Source organism: Bos mutus, chromosome 15 (genome assembly GCF_027580195.1).
Source record: "Bos mutus isolate GX-2022 chromosome 15, NWIPB_WYAK_1.1, whole genome shotgun sequence".
NCBI lineage: Eukaryota > Metazoa > Chordata > Mammalia > Artiodactyla > Bovidae > Bos > Bos mutus.
This window is the reverse complement of record NC_091631.1, coordinates 22,980,668-22,994,052: the sequence shown is the minus strand read 5'-3', so window position 1 is coordinate 22,994,052 and position 13,385 is coordinate 22,980,668.

Sequence of the window (13,385 nt, the reverse complement as noted above, 5' to 3'; positions counted from 1 at the left end):
GACCAGATTATTAACTGTTTGAGGATAGGAACTGGGATGTTCTTTAAAAATCACTTTAGTTGATGTGTCCCTGTGTTGTCTGACTCTGTGTGACCCTATGGACTGTAGCCTGCCAGGTTCCTCTGTCCATGGGATTCTCCAGGCAAGAATACTAGAGGGGGTTGCCGTTTCCTTCTCCAGGGGATCTTCCAGACCCAGGGTTTGGACCCATGTCTCTAACATCTCCTGCATTGGCAGTCAGGTACTTTACTACTAGCACCACCTGGGAAGCAGTTGATGCAGTGTGCTCTTAATACGGAGTACTGTATCTTCACAGATGTTAGTTGACTGAATTACTGAATGTGTGAGTGATGAATGCATGAACGAGTACTGAATTAAATAAAATTGCCTTATTTTCTGACTGAGCAAAAGCTCTGTGAGGGTAAGAACTAGATCATTTTATTTTTTACCCTTATTATGCTCATCATACCCTTACTAAATCTGCAAGGGCTTCCCTTGTGGCTTAGATGGTAAAGAGTCTGCCTGCAATGTGGGAGACCTGGGTTTGATCCCTGGGTTGGGAAGATCTCCTGGAGAAGGAAAGGCTACCCACTCCAGTATTCTGACCTGAAGAATTCCATATAGTCCATGGAATCACAAAGAGTTGGACATGACTGAGTGATTTTCACTTTCACACCCATTATGGTACTAAGCTTATTTTAAGTCCCTAAAACAATTTTTTTGAGTTAATGAATGGATAATTGAGCAAGTCAAAGTGATCACTGCTCAGTGAAGCTTTATAAATATTTTTAGTTAGTTTCTTTCATTTGGGAATATTGTATATCAGCCCAGAGCCCAGTTTCTCTTCTTTCTCTTCTGCTCAGTCTAAATAGCAAATAACAGTAGTTGATATGTCAATGGATGATGTTATTTTACTTTGAAAAATAGTAGAGAGGGAGTCCCTACTGTTTTCAAAATAAATGATTCTCAAATACAAGAATGTCTTGCTGGATTGTGCTTTGGTTTATTGTTCTTTTCAGATATTGCATTTGTGACAACCCTGTGTAGAGCAAGTCTACTGGTGTAAACTCCAATAGCATCTGCTCATTTTGTTTCTCTGTGTCACATTTTGGTAATTCTTGCAATATTCAAACTTCTATATTATTATTAGACTTGTTATGGTGATCTCTGATCATTGATCTGTGATGTTACTATCGTCTTTGTTCCAAGGTGCCATGAACTGAACCCATATAACATGGTGAACTAAACTGAAAAATGGTGAGTGTCTGACTGCTCCGTTGACCAACCATTTCCCCATCTCTCTCCTTTTCCTTGGACCTCCCTATTTGCTGATATAAAATACTATTGAAATTAGGCCAATTAAATTACTGCTCTGATAATAAAGTGAAACAATCTTATTGCTGAAATGAGACACTTTGAGTGGTCTGAATAGAAGATCCACCCAGCCACAACTTTCCCTTAAGCCAAAGCCTAACCCAGACCACGGTCATGACTCTTCAATTTTTTGAAAGCTGAGAGAGATGATGAGCTTCAGGAGAAAAATCTGAAGCTTGCAGAGGTTGATTCCTGAGGCTTAAGGAAAGAAGTCATCTCCATAACATACAAGTGCAAGGTGACGCATCAGGTGCTGATGTAGAAGCAATAGCAAATTATCCACAAGGTCTAGCTGAGAAATTAATGAAGGTGGTTACACGAAACAACAGATTTTCAGTGTAGATGAAACAGGCTTATGTTGGAAAAATATGCCATATAGGACTGTCATAGCTAGAGAGGAGAAGTCAAAGCTTTAAAGGACAGGCATTCTCTTCTCACTGCAGCTAGTGACTTTAAGTTGAAGCTAATGCTCTTTTACCATTATAAAAATCCTAAGGCCCTTAAGAATTATGCTAAATCTACTCTTCCTGTGCTCTATAAATGAACCAACAAAGCCTGGATGACAGCATAACTATTTACAACACAGTTTATTGAATATCTTAAGCCCACTGTTGAGTCCTGCTAAGTCGCTTCAGTCGTGTCCAACTCTGTGCAACCCCATGGACGGCAGCCCACTAGGCTCTGCCACCCCTGGGATTCTCCAGGCAAGAACACTGGAGTGGGTTGCCATTTCCTTCTCCAATGCATGAAAGTGAAAAGTGAAAGTGAAGTTGCTTAGTCGTGTCCGACTCTTAGTGACCCCATGGACTGCAGCCTACCAGCCTCCTCCATCCATGGGATTTTCCAGGCAAGAGTACTGGAGTGGGTTGCCAGTGCCTTCTCTGGTTGAGGCTTACTGCCTAGAAAAAAATATTCCTTTCCAATACCACTGCTCATTGACAATATACCTGGTCACCCAAGAGCTTCAGTGAAAATGTGTGAGATTAATGTTTTCACACCCAGTAATACAACATCCATTCTACAATCCATGGATTAAGGAGTAATTTCTACTTTCAAATCTTATTATTTTAAAAATATGTATTTCATAAGGCTATAGCTGCTAAAGAAAATGATTCCTCTGATGGACTTTGGGAAAGTCCAAAAGAAACTCTGGAAAGGATTCACCATTCTAGTTGCCATTAAGAACGTTCATGTTTCATGGGAGGAAGTCAAAACTTCAGCATCATCTGTAGTTTGGAAGAAACTGATTCCAACCCTTACAGATACATGCCTTTAAGATATTCAAGACTTCAGTGGAGGAGGTAACTGCATATGTGATGGAATTAGCAAGAGAACTAGAATTAGAAGTGGAGCCTGAGGGTGTAACTGAATTGTTATAATCTCATGACACAACTTTAATGGATGAGGAGATGCTCGTTATGGATGAAAAAAGAAAGTGGTTTCTTAAGAAAGTGGTTTCTTGAGATGGGATCTACTTCTGTGAAGATACTTTGAAGAGTGTTGAAATGACAACAATGAATTTCAAAAATTACATAAACTTAGTTTATAAAGCAGAGGTTTTGAGAGGACTGACTCTAGTTCTAAAAGAAGTTCTACTGTGGGTAAAATGCTGTTAAACAAGTCTATTGATGTGAGAAACCTCATTGTCCTATTTTAAGAAATTGCCATAGCCTGTTCAAACTTCAGTACCCACCACCCTGATCAGTCAGCAGCCATGAACAGTGAGGTAAGACCCTCCACCAACTAAAAGTTTACAATTTGCGGAAGACTCAGATGATGGTTAACATTTTTGAGAGATAAAGTGTTTTTTAATTAATGTGTGTACATTGTTTTAGACATAATGCTATTGTACCCTTAAAAGACTATAGTATGGTGTAGATTCACTGGAAACCAAACTTTTAGATTCACTGGAAACCAAAAAATTTGTGTGACTTGCTTTATTGAGCTATTCACTTGATTGCAGTAGTCTGGAACTGTACCTGCAGTAGCTCTGATATACCTCTGTATATAAAACAGAATATTATACAGTCACAGGAAATGCAACAGCATGAGTGGAATTTGAGGACATTATACCAAGTGAGATAAGTCAGATGGAGGAAGACAAATACTGTACGATATCAGTTACATGTGGAATTTGAAAAAACTGAACTTGAAGTAATGTAGAATAGAATGGTGGTTGCCAGAGGCTGGAAGACAGAGGAATTGGAGAAATGTTTAAGAGCATAAACCTGCAACTAGTAGATGAATAAAACCTGGAGTTCTGAATGCACAGCATAGTGATTATCATCAGCAGTAATAAGTGTCTCAGAGACTAGATCTCACCACAATATAGGACTGATAATTATGTAATGGGATAGATGTGTTAGCTAACACTACAGTGATAATTATACTGTAATATATAAATGTATCAAATTAACTCATTGTAAACCTTACACTGACATAATGTTATACGTCACTTATATCTCAATAAAAAATGTAAGCTTCTGAGTTTACTGGTATTACTATTTGAGATACTTCTATTAACCCTGGTCTTTAAATATATTTCCTATAAAGGAAATGATGTTTCCTTATTTTTGTGTAGCCCTGAATGGCTCCCAGAATATTTTCATATTCATTCGCTCATTGAATCCTTACAATAACACCAAGAGATGGGTAATATCCCTGTTTTTAAGATTAAAAGACTGAATTTTTGCTAGGCCATGATTGCCCAAGGTCATGTTATTTTGGACGCAGCAGAGCTTGAAATAGAACTAAAGATATTCTCTTGAAATTTTCAACATTTCCCTCCTGAACTGGAAAATTACAGTACATGTGTATGTATGATTTAATATTCTTTCTTTCTATATCCTAAAAACTCTCCAAAGTTTCTATTTTTAAAATGTGAGTCCCACCCTTTGTTAGCCATACACTTGTTAAGAGAATGACTGATTCAGTGAATACAGTAGTGAATCTAGGCAGCGGATCGTTTCTCTTACAAAAGATCTGGACACAGCCAGAGGGCAGAGGCTGCCTTTGGGAGCAGAGTGTTGCAGGCAGGTGGGAGGTGGAGTTAAGACAGTCGGGGCAGGAGACACTCTACCCCAAGACTGATTCAAAGACAGGACTCTTAGCCTCATGTGTTGGTCATATTTGGCTGAAAAACAGCAACAAAATAAGAGATACATTCATATAACTTAAGAACAAGGGAATGCATTATGCAGTCACAAGAAAATTATCCATAAATAAAATGCTGGAATTACAGCCAAGCCTCAAGGGATCTGGAAAGCCATCAACCATCTACTCTCTGTCCTTGCTCTGTTTCTGGAGGTACCCTGGCTCTCATCTCTCCTCCCCTAGGCAAATTTTTCATCCCTCTCTCTCAGCAGATTGAGCTTTTCTACTCACTCACAATTGGTTTATATCTCCCAGACCTGGCAGTCTTTGGTCTTCATGGACTATTTGCTTGGCTTGCTACAAGGTGGAGTAACTGTTTTGTGTCCATATTCCAAATGCATGCAAGAGGAGATATGATTGGCTAGTCTTGTGTCAATGCTTGTCACTGGTTCACTTGGCCATGATCAAACAGTAAGGCCACATTGTATTAACACAAATATCATAGTCCAAGGCTATAGGCTGGGAAGTACTCTAAGAAGTATGGTATCAAGAAAATTCATACAAAACTTTGGTTCAAGACCCTATGAAACCAAGGCTAAAAGGACTAAAGCTAGGACACATCTGAAGAGTAGTGCCTGATCATTTGCAGGATGATTTAAAGCTGAACTTCTAAGTTATTTGTCCAGAAATCTTGAAGATGGCTATATAGGGTAGCATTGCCCTTCTAGTCTGTGGTACAATAGAACTGACAGGGGAAGCAGGGAGTGGTTTTAGCTAAGACAGAAGGCCACCAGGGCAGAAAGTTGAGCAGATCATTAGGTTCTTTGAAAGCAATAGAGCCAATGCCTTATCTGGATTAAGGCCTCTCTGAACTTAAAATTTAGACTTTCTGCATAGTCCCAACATATAGGCCTGGCTGCCTCCATAAACATAGCAACATAAAATCCCCAGGCAGCTACTGGAGCAGTATTTGTCATTGAGGAAGGCAGAAAACCAGTATCTGATGAGCAACTATGTCCCAGGTATTTTCTTTTGTTATTTAATTCTCTCCTGGCAATCCTCTGAAGTAGTCATCAACGTCATTCCCATTTTATAAAGGAAGAAAAGGGTTGTCATAAACAAGCTCTCTGATGCTCCAGCTACTGGCCAGTCTAAGGCCCTTTTAGTTTCAATGCTCCTCTCCTCTACTCTTCTCTCCTCTCTTTCCTCCCCTTCTTACCTTTCTCCTTTCTTTCCCTTTTTTTCTTCTTTTCCCATGCCTTTCTTTCCATCCCTTCCCCTTTACCTCTTTCTTTACCTTTCATTCTATTTCATTTTTAATTTGAAGATTTGGGGTCAGGCTATGTGTTCCAGAAAAACATCTATTTCTGCTTTATTGACTATGCCAAAGCCTTTGACCATGTGGATCACAATAAACTGTGGGAAATTCTGAAAGAGATAGGAATACCAGACCACCTGACCTGCCTCTTGAGAAACCTACATGCAGGTCAGGAAGCAACAGTTAGAAATGGACGTGGAACAACAGACTGCTTCCAAATAGGAAAAGGAGTACATCAAGGGTGTATATTTTCACCCTGCTTATTTAACTTCTATGCAGAGTACATCATGAGAAACGCTGGGCTGGAAGAAGCAAAAGCTGGAATCAAGACTGCCGGGAGAAATATCAATAATCTCAGATATGCAGATGACACCACCCTTATGGCAGAAAGTGAAGAGGAACTAAACAGTCTCTTGATGAAAGTGAAAGAGGAGAGTGAAAAAGTTGGCTTAAAACTCAACATTCAGAAAACTAAGATCATGGCATCTGGTCCCATCACTTCATGGGAAATAGATAGGGAAACAGTGGAAACAGTGTCAGACTTTATTTTTCTGGGCTCCCAAATCACTGCAGATGGTGATTGCAGCCATGAAATTAAAAGACTCCTTGGAAGGAAAGTTATGACCAACCTATATAGAATATTCAAAAGCAGACACATTACTTTGCCAACAAAGGTCCATCTAGTCAAAGCTATGGTTTTTACAGTGGTCATGTATGGATGTGAGAGTTGGACTGTGAAGAAGGCTGAGCGCCGAAGAATTGATGGTTTTAAACTGTGGTGTTGGAGAAGACTCTTGAGAGTCCCTTGAACTGCAAGGAGATCCAACCAGTCCATTCTAAAGGAGATCAGCCCTGGGATTTCTTTGGAAGGAATGACGCTAAAGCTGAAACTCCAGTACTTTGGCCACCTCATGCGAAGAGTTGACTCACTGGAAAAGACTCTGATGCTGGGAGGGATTGGGGGCAGGAGGAGAAGGGGACGACAGAGGATGAGATGGCTGGATGGCATTGCTGACTCGATGGACATGAGTTTGGGTAAACTCTGGGAGTTGATGATGGACAGGGAGGCCTGGCATGCTGCAATTCATGGGGTCACAAAGAGTCGGACACGATTGAGCGACTGAACTGAACTGAACTGATGTGCTTCAGGACATTTTCAGATTCCATATTTGCTATGGCTGTCACTAGTCTGACCTGTGAGTGTTTTATTCCCTGCATTCACCTATCCCATTGATACTGGTGATGCTGGAAATTCTAATCCTATTCAGAGACCCAGGATCACCTGTTCCTAGTTCTGTCTGTCCCTCCGTGGCTGCCCATCCAGGGTACTTGAGAATCAAGCACCATTGTTCTGAATGTTGTCCTTTGCTATCACCATCACAGCCACTATTTACTACTCTCATATTATGGAACCCCCTTTATTTCTTGGCAGTCAAGAGTTAGCATTTCTTTTTCAAACTAGAAATGCCCAAAGCATTTCTCATTATTAGCAAAAGGGTCTCAATACTCACACTTTCATTCTAGTCAGATTTGGGTCCAAATGTGATTACAGTGAAAGAAATTGTGATGATAAATCTGGCCAGCTCCTCTGTAACTCAATCAGTTAGACACTAACAAAGGGAATTGGAGGGGCTTCAGGGAAGAGCCAGGACAGCAATTATAGGGCTGGCCTTTAAAAGAGATATTGGGAATATTTAAGCCTTTACATTTAGGCCTGGTGGCAGAGCAAGAAAGGCTATGATCACAGTTACCATCCTGAAGAGTAATCTCTTACCTGCTGTTATAGTCTATGTGATATTTAGGCCTGGTGGCAGAGCAAAAAAGTTATGATCATGTTACCATCCTGAACAGGAATCTCTTATGTGCTGTTATAGCTTGTGTGACATTTAGGGCTGGTGGCCACACTGATGCTTTGCATACAATGCTCTGTGAGATTTTCAAAACAACTTTATTGAGAAATAATTTCATGTAAAAATCTGTATGTCTCTAACAAATACAACTCAATGAGTTTGAAGATAAATATAATCATGTGAAACCATCACCACCATCAAGAACATATATATATATATATATATATATATACACATCACCTTCCAAAATTTCCTCCTGTGTCTTTGTTATTAATATCATGTGTGTGTGGTAAGAGTTTTTAAAATAAGATCTGCCCTCCTGCCAAATTTTAAGTATACAATATAGACCCAATACACAATACAGCTGTAGATACTATGCTTTATAGTAGATTTCTAAAATCTGTTTATCTTATAAAGTTGCCACTTTTCCAAGAGGAGAAAAGAAAAAGAAGCAGAAAGTTTGTTTTGAGAAATAATGACAGAAAACTTATAAAGGAGCCCCTATATAACTCTCAGTGGATTTCTCAGCAGAAACCTTGCAGGCCAGAAGAGAGTGAGATGATATATTCAGAGTGTTGAAAGAAAAATACTATCAACCAAGAATACTATACTCAGCAAAGCTGTCTTTCAGAAATGAAGTAGAAATAAAAACATTCCAAGACAAAGAAAAGCTGAGGGAGTTCATCATCACTACACCTGCCTTACAAGAAATTACTGAAAGAAGTTATTTTCTTTATTGACGTATAGTTGATTTACAGTATTATATTAGTTTCAAGTGTACAGCATAGTGATTCAGTATTTTTGGCAGATTATACTCCATTATGGGCTTCCCAGGTGGCTTAGTGGTAAAGAATCTGCCTGCTAATGCAGGAGATGCAGGAGACTCAGATTGATTCCCTAGATTGGGAAGATCCCCTGGAGGAGGAAATGGCAGCCTACTCCAGTATTCTTGCCTAGAGAATCCCACGGACGGAGAAGCCTGGCAGGCTACAGCCCATGGGGTCACAAACAGCCAGACACAACGGAACTATTGAGCACTAGCACAATACTCCATTATAAGTTATTATAATATTGTGATTAAAATTTCCTGCACTACACAATATATCCTTATTGCTCATCTATTTTACACATGATAGTTTGCATTTGTTAATCCCATACCTTAATTTGTCCTCCCCTATCCCCTCTTCCCTTTGGTATCCACAACTTTGTTTTCTCCGTCTGTGAGTCTGTTTCTGTTTTGCACGAACATGTAATTGCATTAGTTTTTAGATTCCACATTTAAGTGATATCATATAGCATTTGCATCTTTTTCTGACTCATTTCACTAAGCATAATATTCTCTAGGTACATCCATGTTGCTGTTAATGTAGAATTTCACTTTTTATGACTGAGTACTATTCTGTTGTATGTATACCACACCTTCTTTATCCATTTGTCTGTTATGTGCACTTGGGTTGCTTCCATGTCTTGGCTATTGTAAATTGTGCTGCCATGAACACTGGGATGTGTGAGTTTTTTTGAATTAGTGTTTTCATTTTTTTTTTTTTCTGGATTCCACTCAGAAGTGGAATTCTGAAAGGAGTTCTTAAAGCTGAAATAAAAGGACCCTAATTAACAACATGAAAACATATGCAAGTATAAAACTAACTGCAAAAGTAGATATGTAGTCAGGTTTTCAAGGTTCTAATACTGTCATAATGGTATGTAAGTGGCTTGTAGCTCTCTGAGTTTTTCTTTGCTTCTTCCTTTATCTCCTTATAAAAATCACAACAATATTATTACTGTTGTTAAAAAAAGGAGACAACAGATCAGAATTTCCTCATCTCATGCTGGTCTTTCACCCTTATCCTCTACTCCACCAACATCTCTGTAACATAAATGAAATGTTAATGTTCTAGTCCTCATTGTATATAAACTTTCAGCAAGATTCAACACTGCCTTCTTACTTTACTCTCCTGATGTTTTCCCCTCCTATTCCTTTGGATATTCTTTTCTAGGATTATTTGGGAGATTCTCATCTTCTATCTGACCTTCACACAGCCAACATTTGTGTTGCCTTTAATATATACCACTCACTCATTCTAAGTACCCTACGTATATTTTATCACTAAATCCTTGTAACATCCTATGAGAGGTTATTCTGGTTTTACAGATAAGGAAATCAAGACACAGAAAAGTTGAGTAACTCTCAAAGCTGGGGATTTGAATCTAGGAAACATAACTCCAGAAGTCCTGTTCTTGACAACTACTCTAGACTGCTTCTGTATATTGGAATTCCTCAGGATCTTATTCCTAAGCCTTCTTAGCTTCTCACCTAATGTTTTCTTTCTAGGCAGTCACAGCAGTTACCACCGCTTGAATTACCATCAAAAGCCCAACTCTATAAGTTACATGGATAATTCCAACCTCCTCTTTACCTCTACATGCTTATGTTCGATGTTTTACTAAACATTTCCACTAAATATCCAACAGAGATCTCAAATGAAACATGTGCTTATTCTTAGAATCCTCACACATCTTATTTCATACCACTTGTCACAACAGCAATTACATACTTAACTGTGTAAGGGCAGAGAATCTGACTGTCTTGCTCATCATGATGGCCACAACTCTTCATACAGTGCCTGCCACAGTGCAGTGGCTCAAAAATACTTTTTGAATAAAAGCATAACTGAAGGGATAATAAAGGGATGTGTAAAAAGGAAAAAGAGTCATCTTCATTCCTATTATACTTTCCATGTCAACGTGCAACTCTCTGTTCATCACTTGCGTACATTTTAACTAAATTGTATTCATAGGGAGTCAAAAACTTATTGTTCTGTTCTTTTTACCTACCACAAAATATTTAAATAGTTACTATAGATATTGTATCATGTTAATGTTGTATATGTTAAATAACAATTCTCTATTATTGGATTTTCTCTCAGCATCCAACAATTACAGACATATTTGCAATAGTTTCCTTTTTAGCATATACTTGTATTATTCTTGTGAAATATTTCCTTAAAATAAATCCTTAGAATTATTCTAAGTTTAAACGGCTTGAGCACTGTTATTATTCTTGACATATATTATGAAATTATTATACAAAATTGTTGTTGTGATATCACCAGAAGCATTAGATAAGTGTTTCTTCAGCACTGGAAATAATATATCAGATACTGCATGAAGACTAGGGGGAACTGCAGAAGCACAGATGCAATGTTTTTCACGAATAAAATAATCTTGTTCCTGGTAGCTAATCTTGTCCAATTGTATTGACTTAATTTATCTTTTTAATAAAGATATTTTTTACTGTGGTAGATGCTTATAAAATTAACCATTTTAACAATTTTAAAGTACATTAAAAGTGGCCTTAAGTAATTCACAATACTGTACAACCAACATTAATGTTTAGTTCCATAAATTTTTCATCATCCCAAACAGAAACCCTGTACCCATTAATCAATTATTCCTCTTTCCTTCCTTCCCATAGGTGCTGGCAATCACCAATCTACTTTATGTCTCTATGGACTTATCTATTCAGGCTATTTCACATAAATGAAATCAGATGTTTGAACTATGACTTGGACTTGAATATTCATAGCAGTTTTATTTATATTATAGCCAAAAGGTGGAAACAGCTCAAATGTCCATCCAGAGAAAATGGATTAAAAAACCATATATGTAAAAATAGAATACTATTTAGTCATTAAAAAAGTAATGAATTACTGATACATGCTACAGTGTGAATAAACCTTGAAATCATCATGCTAATTGAAAGAAATCAGACACCCCTCTCTATTCTTCACTAAATCATTTAAACAGTGTACATCAGTGAAAACAGCTTAAGATGAAGTACATTTGAAAGGAGCCAAAGAAGCAGCAAAAGGTCAACCTAAAACACTCATTTGCTGGGACTGACTTTATGTTAAATGAATTCAGCAAGCATTTATTAAGTACCAACTGGGAGCCAGGCCCTGCTCTATGTGCTACAAAATGAATTAAAAAACAACCCCCAATTTAAAGCAGATCATACCTTCATAGAGATATAAACATGTAAATAAATCATTAATATAGTATATTGTGCAGAAGCAGATATTCTGTGCTATGAGAGCTCAGATGAGAAAAAAACTAACTCTATCCAGAAGGGTTCAGGAAAAATACAAAAAAGAGATCTCAATTTTTGTTTGCTTCTAAATTGTGAGTATGGGGTGTCAGAGAATGAATTGGAGTATGACTTTATGGGGGCCAGAAAGCATAGAATAGGAAAATGTCTTTAATGGTCTGCTTTCCTTTTTGCTGACTCAGGTCTCTTCTCTTGGCCCCAGAATTGGTGGTTCATCCTCAAATCACCAGTTTTAACATAAAACAAATAATTTGGGCTTTATTTTAATAAGATCTTCTAGAGCATTATAATATAGGGGAAGATTGGAACTTTTGTTCTTGCTCAATGATTTGTCAATATTGATAATGTCACTATTAATTGACATTAATAATGTGTGTGTTGAATGCTACCTGATTTCCTATTCATTTTCATTGGCTTGTAAGAATAAATAGAGTAGGGATTTAGTGATGCTATAAGGAAGAGTAAAGGTTCACTAATTGTTAGAACTAAAGTCATGTTAATTTCAAGTATTTATGTATGAGCCTTACAGTGAATGAAAGACCAAATCTACAGTCCCTGACTCTGAGTCCATGGAGAACAGAATGAGCACCACAAACATGCAGCATATGTGCCCCGACGCTCCCTCCCATGTCATGGCAGGCATCTCTAATGAATATTTGATGATGTCATCGCTAATGTCACCTTTTGATGATAAACCTGAACATGCCTCTGAATGCCTTTTCAGGTAGGCAGCCATGCCACGATGAATCACCTGCTGCTGCTGCTGAAACCCCCATGCCTGATCCCTAGAGAGGAGACAATATTGGGTTTTAGTGGTAGTAGTTGTGGGTTTGTGGCCTAATTTTTTCTTTGAGGTTCTTTCTCTGAACCTCAGTTTCTTTAGCAGGAGAAATTGGCTAATAGCTACTTTAAGGGTTGTTGCTGGAGGATTGAAAAGATCAAGTATGTGAAAGGGCACAGTTCCCGTAACTTAGCAGGTGCTCAGTAGATAGGTTAGTGAAATCAGGGTTCCCATGACTTGCCTAAAACCTACTGCATCTTGCTTCATGCATCTGAATGCCAGCTGCTTCTATTATTTCCATTGTTGCTGCCATTCTTCTTTTCACCCAAAGAAGAAAATTGGGAGCTCCCTTCTACCTCCCTCTCTTTCGGCCTTCACCACTGAATTTTGTTCATTTATTTCAAAGTCACTCTTATTTCTTCCACTGCTTCTGAGCTGACCTAGCGCCACCTGACACCTGTGATGGTTCATCACCACAAGCTTGAATAATTTCGTTAGCTTTTTGCCTTTCCTTCCTCTTATTCCAGGGTTTTTCAACCTTTGCTCTGTTAACATTTTAGGCTGGATGGTTCTTGATTGTGAGGGGCACTGTAGGAGGTTTAAAAGCATTCTTGACCTCTAACCACCAAATGCCAGTACCACCTTCCTGGTTGTGCTAAACAAAAATGTCTCCAGACACTGCCAAATACCCCTTTATATGGCAAAGGGAGATAAGATTATAATAAATTGAGAACCACTGCTCTAGTCTCATTTTAAACCATTTCACGCAAGCTGGGAAATTAATGACCTACAAACAGTGTTCTTGCAATGTTGTCTCAGTTCAAGAACAGTCAATAGACCCCTGTTTCCCAAAGATTTTAA